General features: G+C 45.3%; 1 protein-coding gene across 3 annotated transcripts in view; it reads left to right on the top strand.

The window, feature by feature from the left end:
• FAM107B (family with sequence similarity 107 member B) overlaps positions 1-14,899 on the top strand; it is a 78,197-nt gene that overhangs the window by 41,093 nt on the left and 22,205 nt on the right. The window contains exon 1 of one of the 3 annotated variants that reach the window (XM_015473996.3): positions 1,246-1,471. The gene's annotated coding sequence lies outside the window, so the exon portion shown is untranslated. 3 annotated transcript variants of the gene reach the window in all.

The raw sequence follows: 14,899 nt of genomic DNA, 5'->3' as shown, positions 1-14,899 counted from the left end.
GTCACAAGAAGCATTACCTGGAGTAGGAAATGGCAACCCACTCCAGTATTCTTGCCTGGAGAATTCCATAGACACAGGAGCCTGAAGGGCAACAGTTCATGGCATTGCAGAGTCAAACCCAACTGAGCCACTAAGCAAGAAGCATTACCAAAAAAAAAAAAAGTGAAAATTATCAGAGTGTATATAGGCTGGTATCACTTCCGGAAACTTTTACTTCAGTTTGTTTTAGTGTGGGCTTGTTATTGGGTCCCTGTGTATAAAGACAATTACAGACAGAAAAGTTTGGAAGGCATTGATCTGAGGTGTTTCTGAAAGTTTATCAGCTTACGAGCAAGTCTAAATGTTGCATGGAAGGGAGGTTCTTTAGCTGAGTCCTTGACATTGGTTTTTGTATAGGGTTAACAGAATGAAATTTAGAAACACAGTGTGGTAACTCGGAGATGTTTTTTTTCCCCCCCCAAAAGCTAACATATATTTTATAAATAGAAAATAAGGTTTATGATTTTAACTCCAATGGTTCATGGATGAAATTTCAAAATAAAGTTGATAGTGGCCTTCCTAATTATCATATCACATGTGCCGTTGTGTTGTAGATTTTGTACTATAGACTCAATTTAAAATTTTTGAATTGGATTGTTAAATACTTGGGTTCATACTCAGTTTGGCATTTGTAAGATTATAAACTAAAGGGTAGTGATTTTTGTTCCTTGAATTACCTTGAAAACTTTTTAAACGAAACATTTTTCATGGCCTTTGGCTATATTTTGCTTTTGAATATTTCAATTAAGTAGGTAAATTTAAGTAGGTAAACTATCCTGTCTTAATTAAGCTTTTCACACTTTTTATTTTTTTTTTAAGGCATCAGGGAAGTAGTTAGCTATCATGATACATCTGCAGGTTCTTGTTAAATTATTTTATAGCTGTTCTTCTGGAAGCCATGAATGATTTCCTTTATAACCACCTGTACGTAGAGGAGAAATTTTCCTTATGAATGTGTTGATATGCCCTTTATCCTTGCCCTTTTCATTTAATTAACCAGTAACTCCTGTTGTATGTGGATTTTAAAACAGATACAAAGTTCTGAACTTTTGGAGAAGAGCTATAGAGAAGTCAGAAGCTGATGGGAAGTTTCTGGATGCAGAGTTCTTGAGTAAGGAGTCCTGTTGCAACAAAAGAAATAAGAACATTTCAAAAGTGGGTAACTTCAGGGAGAGAGAGAAGCAGAGTTCTCCATTTCCTGTGCAACTGGGGTTGAGCAGGGCTTTTGCTAGTTACCAGCTGTCCTGTTCTTAATCAGTATTGCTGGTGTGGATGTGTCAAGACGTGGGGAAAACATATAAAAGAATAGTATTGTTGGTAAGCAACGGATTTGATTGAGATGCCAGAGTGAGTGGCCTGATGGAGGATGTGTTAGTACTCACGGAACTTGTCCTAATCCCTATTGGCTGAGGACCTGGGGCTGTAGACACTGGTAAGTGCATACTTGGATGGAGGGAGGAAGGGGTGATGGCTAAGGCTTTATTTTAAGAGAGAAGGTCCTTGGTGGAAGCTACCAAATAAATATGAGAGTTTTGAAGTAGTCATAAATTGTACATAAAACATTTTATGTTTGAACATAAACATCCCTAAAACATCTTGTTGGAATGAAGGTGAATAATATCACCCAGTTTCTATAGGACCTGGGTTATGATTGATGTATCTGTTGCTTGTCACTCAAGCTAAGTGCCTGTGTCTCTTAGGCTTCTGTATGCTCTCGGAATAGATGCAGTTTTGAAATCTTGACTATTTTCTAATTAACCTGGAGCCCCCTTCCTTTCCAGTAAGAAGAAAGGCTGTGTTATGTTAGGCTTCTCAGACACAGTGGCACCTGATACCTGCTGGTTTAAATGCAGGCTCCTTGTTTTCAGGCTTTTGTTTTTCTGTGTTCCTTGATTGCCAAGTAGATTGCTGTCATTTCCCACCCCCCCCGCCCACCCCACCCCGTTCTTATTTTGAAAGTTTTCCTCTGCCTGTTCCTGTACATGGAGAAAGTCAGAGCTCCAGTAGAGGCCCAAGGGGGATTGTATCCAGTTCGTACGTTGGGTGGGCCTGTTAGATGGCGGGGGTGGGGAGGGGGGCGGAAATCACTGTCTAGATTGCAGAGACAGCCTCTTGGAGCTGGGGGCACCTTGCTTTTGTTTTCCTGTGACTGCAAGACAGCCTGAGGGAACACGGTAAGGCCTGGTAACCTAGAATGGGGAGTTGAGTTAATGTGTGGAGTTCAAGCAGAGCAAGTTCACAGTCAGTATGGTTTACTCCCTCCTTCTGGCATCTCCTCCCACGACAAATATGTTTACGTTTGAACTTTTGCCAAAATCCCCTTCATTTAAAAAGGGGAGTTTTGTGTGGAAGGAGAAGTTGAAGGCTGAAGGGGTTTCCATTAAAAGGCCCCCATCTCTGTTGCTCACTGTAGCTTTGCTTATGAATGTTCTGAGGACAGAACACTTCTGAGAAACGATTGGTGCTCTAGTTTCCCTTGTCAGCTTTGGAGCTGAGAGGCAGGGTGGCAGCTGACTTCACCCAGAGGGGCCTGATGAGCCCCTCGTCAGAAGGCCGGAGTGCCTTTGAAGACAGTTGAATTGGGTTTGTGTCCTAGTCAGCTCTGGCTGCCATAGGCTGAGTGGACTCAGGAGCCTGGTGGGCCACTGTCCATGGGTTGCAAATAGTCTGACACGACTGAGCGACTTAACACTTGAGTGGGTTAAACAACAGACATTTATTTCTCATGGTTCTGGAGGCTGGAAGTCCAAGATCAGGGTGCAGATGGGATTCCTGGTGAGGACTCTCTGCCTGGCTTACAGATGGCAGGCAGCCTTCTCATCTGAGTGGGTGGGGGTGGGGAGAGATGCCAGCTCTGTTATCTCATCCTCCTATGAGGACACCAGTCCCATCATGGGAGCCTCAACCTCATGACTTCATTTAGTCCTGATCATCTTACAAAGACCCCACCTCTGCATACTGTCACATTGGGGGTTGGGGCCTCAACATATGGATTTGGGGGGGACACATTCCACCCATAACTGTGTGTGGCAGAGTCGATTGTCGACCTAACAGCCACTGCTGTCCCCCCTTCACTGCTGGAATGCCGTGTCCCTATTTTCCCAGGGCCCTTTGTTGCTATGGTGATCACAGGACACAGCTCTGGCCAATGAGAGGGCTCTGGGAGTGGCCTCCCTCCCAGAAAAATGGATGCTGGATGGGGGGCTGCCTTCCCAGTCTGCCTTTCCTCCTGGAGATGCCAGGGCTGCTGAGCAGAACAGAGCAGTGAGAAGATCCCAGTGCCCCCATGACACCACTGAGCTCCGAGGCAGCTTTGCACAGCCTAACACCACATCCTTGTGAGATGAAAACAAGCCCTTGTGGTGCCGCTCCTTTTGGGCAGGTTTTGAGTGTGGTCCAGGGCATCCTCACTGATGGAGTCACATGGGAGAACCTTCCTCCTTTTGGAGTTGGGAGGAGGTACAGTCTTGGGAAGACCTTATCCCTGACACTGGCCTGGTCTTCCCACATTCAAGGTGTACATATCACAGTATTGATTGTGAGCCTGTCTCCTCCACGCCTTGAGCTCTGGACATCAGGGACCACATCTCACTCCTCCAAGATCTTTAGAGGCTGACCCAAGGCTCGTACAAAGGAGTGGACACTCATGGTCTGGCCTTGGCTTAATAACCCTATGTTGGTTTTGGTGTCCTCATCACAAGACTGGCTATTTATTGTTCACAGAAAGCCCACTGGGTAACCAGAAGAGTAAGTGGGAAAACAGACTTTAATTAAAAGTACCTGGGCTGTGCACACAGCTGCTCTCTGGGGTTTAGTTAGCGCCAGACAGTCTTCTAAAGATCCAGACGGAGACGTGCCCCAATCCTCATGCTAATTTGTCACTGTGGAAGGAGAAATCAAATCAGATATTACATTTGTATAATTATGAAACATATTAACCATCCAGAAAAGCACATAATTGTAACCATTGTTTCTCACATGAAGATCTCTTTTCTTTAGAGTGAAAAATGAGGTTTCTGCAACTCTGTGCTGTATTTCACACGTGAAGTAATTGAGTGATTGGAAGTCAGAGCATCTTGTTCCACGGTCATAAACCTATTTGACCCACAGTAGGGCTGAAATACAGTGTATTTGAGATGAAAAGTTTTAAAAGTATAGAATAATTGTCATTTTACCACTAAGGAAACAGACCCAGAGAAGCAGTAAGTCAGGATTCAGGTTAGTGGACCTTTAATTTTCATGTTTTTTTCTGCTGTACCTCATGTTATTAGTAACTTAAGATAAAAGAGTGTCGAATCCCATCAGCCAGCAGCCCCCAGGAAGGCACGTGACATTGTAGAGATTCGGTTCATTTAGCAGCAGGGCGAGTGTAGCCTGGAAGAGCACTGGGATTCTGGGATTCCCTTGGAAAGGCAGAGTTGGGTTTGTGCTTGTGCTGGATGACTTGAAGGTGGGGTTAGAGAAATGGGGCCAGAGCTGGTTTGGATGTGGTAAGGAAGCAGGTATGTTTCAGTGACTGGGTATCTTAATTTTTATATGGGATGCAAGAGATTGAAGTGGGGTTAGAGTTGCCACTTGGTAAAGAATTAGCGGTCACAGGTTAGTGAGAAAAGTGGGACAGTCTTTCATTTTTGTGGAGGTAGGCACAGGCTTGGTGTCTGGGTTCTACGCTGAACTTTATGTCCTGATGGAATATTGGGGTTCATTATTAGTAAGGCCTGTCTTTCCTTGTCCCATTGTTGCTAGGGTGGATTTTTACTTTTCCAGCAGTTGATTTGATTTGATCCTGGATACTGATGCTTGAGGAATGGTTGGCTTTAGGAGGAGGAGAATGAGATGGTGAGTGGAGAGTCCAAAGAGGATGTCTGAAGTCACTGTGTCTGAACAGTCTCTGTTCTTCAGGGTTGTAGTTGCTCAGTGTTAAGATCAGCTCTTTTAAAAAAGGCAAATGAGTTGTTTTTCCTGCCCTAAGAGGCATGGGTTTTTTGTTTGTTTGTGTTTGTTTTTTGCCATGCTTCATGTAGATGGGATCTTAGTTCCCCGACCAGGGATTGAACCCATGCCCGCCTGCGTCAGAAGCCCAGAGTCCCAACCACTGGACACACCAGGAAAGTAACAAGAGGGGTCTTTGTTTGTTTTGTTGTTTTAATCATCGCAGTGACTTTGTAGTCTTCTGGAATTTGGCAGGATGTAGAAGCAGATGGAAATGTGGATACTTATAACTGAAGCATATTATTATCTTCAAAGATGCCATCCAGTTATTTTGATCAAGAGGTAATGTTAATGGTGGTGGTAGTGCTGGTGCCAACCCCCCTCCCCCCAGATCAGTAGAAAATGAATTTAGAAAACTCAGTACAGTTCAGTTGGAGTCAGCAGTGAGTGAGGTGGTTGTAGTCCAGCCAAGTGAGGGCCGGGGCAGACACACACTTTATGAGCCAGGCTTGGCCACCTTCTCTTTGAACTTAGTCGAGCTTCCATCTCTCTGGGCCTCTGTTTCCTCCTCTTTGGTGCTGCGGAAATTGAACAGATGGTCCCTGCTCTCAGTTTCTCTGTTACGTCCTTTTGAAGATACTCTCCTCTTTGGAAAATACTTGTTCAGGTTCCCAGGTGGACCTGGTCATCCATTTTATGAAATTATTATTCATTCCTGAAAGCAGGAATACTTGAGGGCTTTGAAAGCTAGTCCAGCAGGAAGTATTTTTTTCTGGTCTGTGTAGTTTCCTTCCTCTCAGCGGGGACCAGGCCTAAACCCACATCTTTCCAGGGCATCCCCTTTGCAGTCTCCTGAAATGAATGGCCGAGGTGTTAACACCTTAGAAAGTCGTATCCAGTAAATGTGCCAAGGGAGGCGCCTTTATTCAGGAATTTTCAGTTTGGGGGTAAAGGCTGGTGGTGTGTGTTTGCAAATTTGAATTTTATGACTATAAAATAGCATTATATAAAAATTTTAAGTATTACGATACATGCAAATGTTGAATGCAGGAACCAAAAGAGTAAAAGAAATTGATCAAAAGTTGCCTAATTTCTAAGACAGTAGGCCAGGTGGCTTGTCCCGGGTGTAAGGAATGGCCAGTGGCAGCCCCACTCTTGCTAGTGACAGGAAAGCTTTGCATGTTCAGTCCATATCATGCTCCGTGCTGCCACTCAAGGGCTTTAGGATTTCTGTTGATGGGGGCTGGTCTTTTTAAAGACTTCAGTGATGTTAAGCAGATCTTCACCATGAGGTGTGTCAGTGGTGGTGCCTGTGTTGGGGTAACGCCCCCCCGCCTCCCCGCCCCAGCCATAGCTCTGTAACAGAAGCACTGAAACTCTAGGAAGAGTGGGGCGCATCGTGTTGTGACTGAGGGAAAGGAGCACAGAGCACGCTTAGAGGTACAGAGCCATCGCAGAGAGGCCCTAGAGCAGACTGGTGTGGAGTGTGGACTCGAGCTAGCTGTGCGAGCTTTGCAGCCTTAGGGAATTTACCTTACTTCTCTGGGCCTCAATCTCCCCATCTGTACAATGGGACAGATTTTAGTATCTCCCTCAAAAGGTTGTGCTGGGCACTCCCCTTGTGCTTCTCAGGGCACGTGCACTGAGCGAGTTCCTGGGCAATGCCAATACAGCTGATCTTTGGACACTCCAAATACCTTTTGTTCACGCAGATGCATGTATTAGAAAATAAAGGACATACTATTTTGGAACCTGGTATTTTTCTCCCATTCAATCCATCATGAATATTTCCCTTTTCATTACTTATTCTAATAATATGGTTTTAAAGCTGCATTGTATTGCATTCAGCTCAGTTCAGTCGCTCAGTTGTGTCCGACTCTGTGCGACTCCATGAATCACAGCACACCAGGCCTCCCTGTGCATCACCAACTCCCGGAGTTCACCCAGACTCAGGTCCATCGAGTCAGTGATACCATCCAGCCATCTCATCCTCTTTTGTCCCCTTCTCTTCCTGCCCCCAATCCCTCCCAGCATCGGAGTCTTTTCCAATGAGTCAACTCTTCGCATGAGGTGGCCAAAGTACTGGAGTTTCAGCTTTAGCATCAGGGCTGATCTCCTTCAGAATGGACTGGTTGGATCTCCTTGCAGTCCAAGGGACTCTCAAGAGTCTTCTCCAACACCACAGTTCAAAAGCATCAATTCTTCGGTGCTCAGCTTTCTTCACAGTCCAACTCTCACATCCATACATGACCACTGGAAAAACCATAGCCTTGACTAGACGGACCTTTGTTGGCAAAGTAACGTCTCTGCTTTTGAATATGCTGTCTAGGTTGGTCATAACTTTTCTTCCAAGGAGTAAGCGTCTTTTAATTTCATGGCTGCAGTCACCATCTGCAGTGATTTTGGAGCCCCTGAAAATAAAGTCTGACACTGTTTCCACTGTTTCCCCATCTATTTCCCATGAAGTGATGGGACCGGATGCCATGATCTTTGTTTTCTGAATGTTGAGCTTTAAGCCAACTTTTTCACTCTCCACTTTCACTTTCATCAAGAGGCTTTTTAGTTTCTTTTCACTTTCTGCCATAAGGGTGGTGTCATCTGCATATCTGAGGTTATTGATATTTCTCCCGGCAATCTTGATTCCAGCTTGTGTTTAGATATTTAATCGGGGTTTCTTTTTTCACTTTCATGAACCACACATAAAATAGTCTTATACATATGTTTTGTGTACATGTCTGATTATCTCTTGGGAGTAAATTCCTGGGAGTGGAATTACCAGATTCATGGATGTGTACGTGTTAAAGCCTCTTGTCACAGACTGCCCACAGTTCTTCAGACAGGAAGTAGCAAAATTTTATCTTCTTATGAATAACCTGTGAGAGTAGATAGTGATTCTCTAAATGTAAGGCAGTGAGGAGAAAAAACTGTCATTGACTGTATGAAATTCTTGTGGTTGGGCTTTGTTGAGAGTAGGCAGTAAGAAAGTGGATTTATAAAGAGAAGGCAAAGAGATGTCAAGAAGAGCTGAGGAGGAGCAAAGGGCTGAACTGTGGCTTGATTTCAGGGTAGTTTAGGATTCAGACGAATTAATTTAATTGTAGTGTAACGTATACTTGCTATAGGTGGTTTCATGCAATGAAGGATAAACAGTGCTTCGTTTTTGTTGATCATAAGGGTATATGTGTGCTTCTTGACTGGAGTATCTAGGGGCTCCCTGGACTGGGGTTCTGGTTTAATAAAGTCTAGTCCGTGCTCCCTCCTATGTGGACATCTCTAGCCCTGGACTGGCCTGTTGAGACTCTCCTCGAGGGACTAGGAGTGAGGGTGGCTGCATCTGGAGTAACGGGGCATCAGGACCAGAAAGCCTGGATGTCAGACACCGGGAACAGGGACGAGGAGGAGTGGAGGGCACGGTGGCGCGTGCATGGAACGTAAGAGGGGTGCCTTCCCGGGGTCCGCCTGGCCCTGATGACGGGGCCAGAGTTTCACTGCCTTGGGTCAGAAGCCCCCGTGGTGGGAGCACCAGATAAGCCGAACTCTTCTGAATTCTCAGAATGTTAGAACCAAGAAGGGAGCTCAGGACCGTCTGGTCTAGCCTTCTCTTGTTACGGATAAGGAAGATAAATAATTTATTGTTTTCAATTAAACTTCACCTCATAAGTTTTTAAAATCAGATAGTCAACCTTGGAACAGAATGGGCTTTCTTTCCTTGCTCTGGGAGAGCCGAACTTTTGAGAATTTAAAGGCTGAATGGTGGACGGGAAAGCAGATGGCATGAGTGACCATATTGCTCAGCCCTGGAACACCGAGTAGATTTTGAGTCAAACCTGCTCCTCCCCCTGGTCACAGGGGCCTCCCTTATGTCTGGCTTCAGTGCAGCACACATCTGCCTGGTCCCCAAAGGCTTCAAAGTAATTTTGGACTTAGGGAACTCTCCTCTTGTGCCAGCCCCATGTTTTTCTTGAATTTACACATGCTAGTTTTCTTAGAGAAATTCCTTAAAAATGGTCTTTTCTGTTGAGTAAAGAAATACGTGTGAGAAATACTTCTTTTAAAAAACAACAGCTGCTCTGAATACAGACTGTGCCTTCGCCACTGGGTGACACTGTTAGACCACAGAACACTCTTCGAGAGTAAAATCAAGGGTCTTTGAACTTGAGATCTCATCAGGCTGCTTTACCTAGGAGAGAGAGAAACTCTGAACCACTTAATGGCCATCTATCAAATGTTATTTGATAAGTGTAATTTATCAGCCTACGGCAATTTTGAGGCCAGCAGGTTTAGGGTAATCAATTATTGAGGAAATCTGTTAATTGGACAGCATTTCAGTTGCTTAGAGGGTTGTGCAGATTGATGGGCTGCATATTAATGAGGTGCTAATTACTTCATGGGAATATTGGTGCAAGCCTGTGCACTCAGATTTATTTCCCACCAGACAATCTGAGTTATCTTTCTGGGGCAAAAGACACCTGGCTTGTACGTAGCAATTCATGTTACAGACTTTGAGTGAGGGTTTTGGGGGTCATCTTATGCAAGAAGGAGCATCGTCTGCTGGGTTAGAAAAAAATGGGCATTTGGTTCCCTGGACTGATATGTACCAGAAGAACTAGGAACTTGTCTCTCATTCTGAGCTTTTTCTTAAGTTTTTTTTTTTTTTGATGTGGACCATTTTTAAAGTTTTTTTTGAATGTGTGACAATATTGCTTCTGTTTTTTGTTTTGGTTTTTTGGCCACAAGGCATGGAGGATCTTAGTTCCCCAAGGAGAGATTGAACCTGCTCCCTCTGCATTAGAAGGGGAAGTCTTAACCACGGGACCACCAGAGAAGTCCCCAAGCTTTGTCAAGATCAGATGAGGACAGAGTTTGTTCAAAGCATGAGATGTCCTCTTTCCCCCTCCCCTGTTTTCCGCCCCTTGTGTAGGTCTGAGCTCTGCACGTCACTTGTCAGTGAGTCAAATTGAGTTGAACGATACAGGAGGTATCGATAGCAATGTTTCTGCAGGTAGGAAATGAGGAAAAGTCAGGCCTTCCCTTTGTGACTTTAAAGTGAGAGACTGTCATTGTTGTTTTCATAGCAGCAGCTATAAGCATCGTTAGAGAGGGGTTCACAGTGAGTGTCCTGTTGGGACAGAAAGGAGGAAAACCTCAAGAGGAATCACGAGAGGCTTCAGGAGATGAGCTGCCTGGTTTGGCTTCTCCATTCCTTCAGTGTCTGTGCCCTTCATTCAGTGCAGTTCTTCCGGGTGCCCGTGGGCTGACTCCCAGCCTGGGAATGCAGGAGGGAATAAAGCTGGGTGTGCCGCTGGCTCCCCTGATGCTTAGCTGTAGGCACAAGGAGCCAGAGGCCCCACCTTCCTGTTGGTTCTTCTTCATCCACTAGTCATGGTGGGGCTGCTTCCACTTTGGACGGCATATGTGTGAGGCATTGTGCTGGGGGGGAGGGTGACTGAAATTGGTCAGGGGTCTTTTCCAATTGGTCAGGGGTCTTTTCCCCACCGAAGGGACGCACATCTCTCCTGCAGGAGAGACCAGCTGGAGATGCAGGAAAAATCGGTGGATGTTGAGTGTCAGATTCGTGGACGGAGGGAACACCAAGTAACATTGTACTCAGCACTGCAGACGGGAGGGAGACGGCCGGGGAAAGTGGCCGGGGGGAGAAATGACTCACAGAACTGGAGCACTAAGGGTGTGGGGGCTGGGAAGGCGAGGCCGAGAGAAAGGTCTGGAGCCTGTTCCTGAGACTTCTCAGCACCGAGACGTCAGGATGGAAGAGACATGGGGCCATCGGGTGTGGGGAGAACCAGGAGAGAGGGTCATCCAGACGGCTGGCTTTCAGGTTGAGAAGGAGATGGACAGCAGCTTTGAATTCTCACAAGAGGCTGGGGAGAAGGTACCCCAAGAAGCTGGGAGTCCCCTGCAGGTGGACTGTGAGGTGAATGGGACGTTTTCTGTGAGCTCTTTCTGTTAGGGATTCGCTGGTGGCTTTTTGTCCCTGGGGCCTTGAAGGTCGCAGCTCTTGTGGACAGACCTGGGGGCCAGAGCACAGGAGCTTGAATTCTTAAGGAACATTTGCCCCCCAGCTAGCAGTTGGGAAGAGAGAGGTTTGCTACTGTCCTTCCAGGTTGAAATACATGCTGATTTATACTCAGGCCCAGCTGTTCTCTTGGGGGAAGGCCCGAGTGCGTTTGCCTGGTTGAGAAGTGGCTGCCCTGCAGGAAGGATGAGCGGGGCCGTGGACCCTGTGATACCCCCTGCAGCGCCGGTGGTCCTCCTGCAGTGGTGGTGGGGCCCCGCCCTGGTGAGCCCCTCTGGGCACCCTCTCTCCTTCTCTCACATGTGTGCTGACCCCCTATCGCTCACTGCTCGCAGAATGAGGTAGTTCCTCCATCCACAAGGGAGTTCCAGTCTCTCTCTTCTCTGGAAGCAGGCAGAGGACATGTACAGAGTCTGTGTCTCAGCTGAGGTTCTAGGACTTGTTTAGGTATCAGAGAGAAGACATCACCTGGATGGGCTGCCTGCCCGGACGGTGTGGACATCATCATTGATTCCGTGCCCTTGAGGGATTTTGTTCACTTCTTTTCTTCCTTCAACTGAGCGACTTAGTAAATTTTTATCAATTTTATATTAGTTTTGTTCTACTTAGAAACATTTTTTTTCTCATACCCCCATAGTGTTTTTGTTTTCATTTTCTTTGTATATTTTGTCTTCACACTTCCCCACGGTAGCTTGAATGGCTAACTTACTAGCAAAACAAGGTTATTCAAGAACTGCTTTTTTGATTTTTTTTTTTAAACTTTTACTTAGGCTTTGAGCATGACCTCATTGGTGACATAGCAAACTCCTTTTTCTTGCAAAGCATTGGACTTTGGGGAGCTAGAAGGCAGAAGGAATTCAATCACAGGGTTAGTTTGCTGGTTTCTATGGAAAGCAACCCAAACTTGGCATCTGTTGACTATCAGCGTCACTTTTTTTTTTTTTTTTTTCTGATCAGACACCTGCAGACTCGTGGGTGCCCAGCTTAGGTATGAGCATTTTCTGAGGTCCTGATGCTGCAAGGCGTGTATTTTCTGGTTACCCCTTGTATGTGTTTGAGCTGTTCTGTGTTAGATTATTAATACACTGCTTGATTATAAACATGCAGGAGCAGTACACTTTACTTACAGAGCCAGTGGAGTGAAGTGCAGAAGAACAAAGTACTGTGTTTTTTGGGGACGTTTTTGTTTGTCCTCCACCCATGGCTTCTCTGCCCACTGCTTTCCCATGGGGTTTGACTGAACGTTATGCAAAAATGCCTCTGAAAAGATCTTGCCTGTTTTCTGTTTTGACTTTTTTGGAGAGTTGTCCAACTGAATCATTAGGTCAGATTCCACCAGGGCTATGGGAGGCTAAGTACATTATGAACATTTGATGTATGAGCAGTTAAACTATTTATATGGGACTAGCTTCTGTTTTTATTTGTTGTTATTGTTCAGTCCTCAAGTGGTGTCCGACTCTTTGTGACCCCAATGGACTGTAGCCCGACAGGCTCCTTTGTCCTCCACTGTCTCCCAGTGTTTGCTCAAATTCATGTCCATTGAGTCAGTGATGCTATCTAACCATCTCATCCTCTGCCGCCTTCTTCTCTTTTTGCCTTCATCTTTCCCAGCATCAGAGTATTTTTTCCAGTGAGCCAGCCCTTCACATCAAAGTATTGGATGGAGTTTCAGCTTCAGTATAAGTCCTTGACTCTTCAGGGTTGATTTCCTTTAGGGTTGACTGGTTTGATCTCCTTGCAGTCCAAGGGACTCTCAAGAGTCTTCTCCAGCACAGTTCGAAATTATGTTTTTATCGATCCCTCATATTTATATTATTGCTCTGTATGCAGAATAGTTATTTACAACAGAAACCAGAGTGGTGTAGCAGTTCAGCTGTACAGATAAGAAGACCGAAGCCCAGAGATTGGGACATAATCAGCATTTTCATGGTGTGGGCTGGCTTGGGCTGAGGGCTCCTCTCTCTGCTTTGGCTGTGAAACAAAAGCCCGTCAGGGATTCTGTTTTCTCCCATAGACTCTGTCCCTCTCTCCCATCTAAGAACAAATTGGAAAAATGAGCAGAGGCCTATATGGGGTTCACCATTAAGCTTGGTCTAAACTAGTATACTTGTACTGCATGGTCATCCATTTTTCAGTTTGATAGGACATTGATCATGGAGAGTTAGATTAATGAATTAATTTGTTTTAACTATTTAACTGTCCAATTTATTGAACATCTGCCACATGGTCTGGTACCATGTGTAGTGAATGTTCTCCTTAAGTTTAATTCAGTGCTCACAACAATTCTGCAAGCGTGGCTATGAGCACCCTGATTTACAGGTGAGGAAATTGGGACTCAGGTTAAGTCACATAATTGGTACGTGGCATAATAGGCTTCTAATTCAGGATGGAGGTGGTCTTCAAACTGGCTGGTATTTATTACTTCTCATGACTCAACAAGGTTTAAAATGGATGAAATAACAAAACTGTAATAACACAGCAGCAACCGAATGATCTCTAGGTTGTAATTTTAATAGCTATTAATATTTAATAGGGACTGTATTTATGGAGGTATAATACACATACAGAGAAGAGCATAAGCAAAAAAAAAAAAATGAACTGCTTGTTACATTTTCAGAGTGAATATGCCTGTGTAACTAGAACCTGTATCAGAAATCAGAACCTTACCAGCACCCCAGGAGCCCTGTTTCTTTCCATCCACTCACTCTGTGCTCCGATTATGCTGACATCTGACATCAGAGGTGGTTTTACTCGTTTTGAACATCAGATGGATGGAATGACCCAAGCTGGACACTTGTGTGTCTGGCTTCTTTTGCTGAACATTGTATTTCTGAGACTCGGGCTGCTGTTGTCGTTCTCCTTGCTCTGTGTTCTTCAACTGTATCCTCATGCCCCACAGTCTGCTTCTCCATGCGGCTGTTAACAGACACTGGGGTTGCCTCCCATTCAGGGCTGTGGTGAACAGTGCTACTGTGAACATCTTTATAAAAACATTTATGTGTTTGAAAGGAAATGTGTCTCTCTTGCCACCTTTCCCCACTTCAGTATGATTTTCTGCAAGGTGTTTTCTGGTTGGGATTATAAAGCTATGATGTTAGAAAGCTTCTAAAATCTTGTTGAGAAAATCATCCTGTTTAAAGTGAAACCCATTCTCTGCTCTCCTGCCTGCCCCCTTCCATTTTCCCAGCTCAGAAGAGTGTGATGTTGAAAGGGGCGAAACCACCCCTATGGAATCAGACCCAGGTTCAAATCCTGGTCCTGTACTTTCCAAGCTGTGTAACCTGGGGCAGAATCATAGGGTTTCTGTTTACTGTGCTTAGTTGCTCAGTCCTGTCCAACTCTTTGTGACCCCATGGACTGTAGCCCATCAGGCTCCTCTGTCCATGGGGATTCTCCATGCAAGAAAACTAGAGTAGCTTGCCATGTTCTCCTCCACAGGATCTTCCCAACCCAGGGATCAAACCCAGATCTCCCAAATTGCGGGTGGATTCTTTACCTACTGAGGCATCAGGAGATGCCTGGAGTGGGTAGCCTATCCCTTCTCCAGGGGATCTTCCCCACCCAGGATTCGAACCTGGGTCTCCTGCATTGCAGGCAGAGTCTTTACCAGCTGCGCTACCAGGGAAGCCCTAGTTGTTATTTGTGGCCAGTGACAGCACTTGTCACAGGTGACATTTATGGAAGGCTTACTATTTCCAGGCCCTGAGTTGGGTGTGCATTTCTCGTTTATTCTTCATAACCATCTGCCTTTCCTCTTCCTCTTCCTTCTTCCTCTTCTTCCACTTCTCTTCCTCCTCTTCTCCATCTTCTTCCCCTTCCTTTCTTGTTTTTTTTTAACTGGTGAGGAAACATAACCCCAAACCACACTTACAGTAAATGAAAGCTGGAATTTAG

This window comes from Bos taurus, chromosome 13 (assembly GCF_002263795.3).
Source record: "Bos taurus isolate L1 Dominette 01449 registration number 42190680 breed Hereford chromosome 13, ARS-UCD2.0, whole genome shotgun sequence".
In the NCBI taxonomy this organism is placed as follows: Eukaryota; Metazoa; Chordata; class Mammalia; order Artiodactyla; family Bovidae; genus Bos; species Bos taurus.
This window is presented reverse-complemented; position numbering and strand designations above follow the sequence as displayed.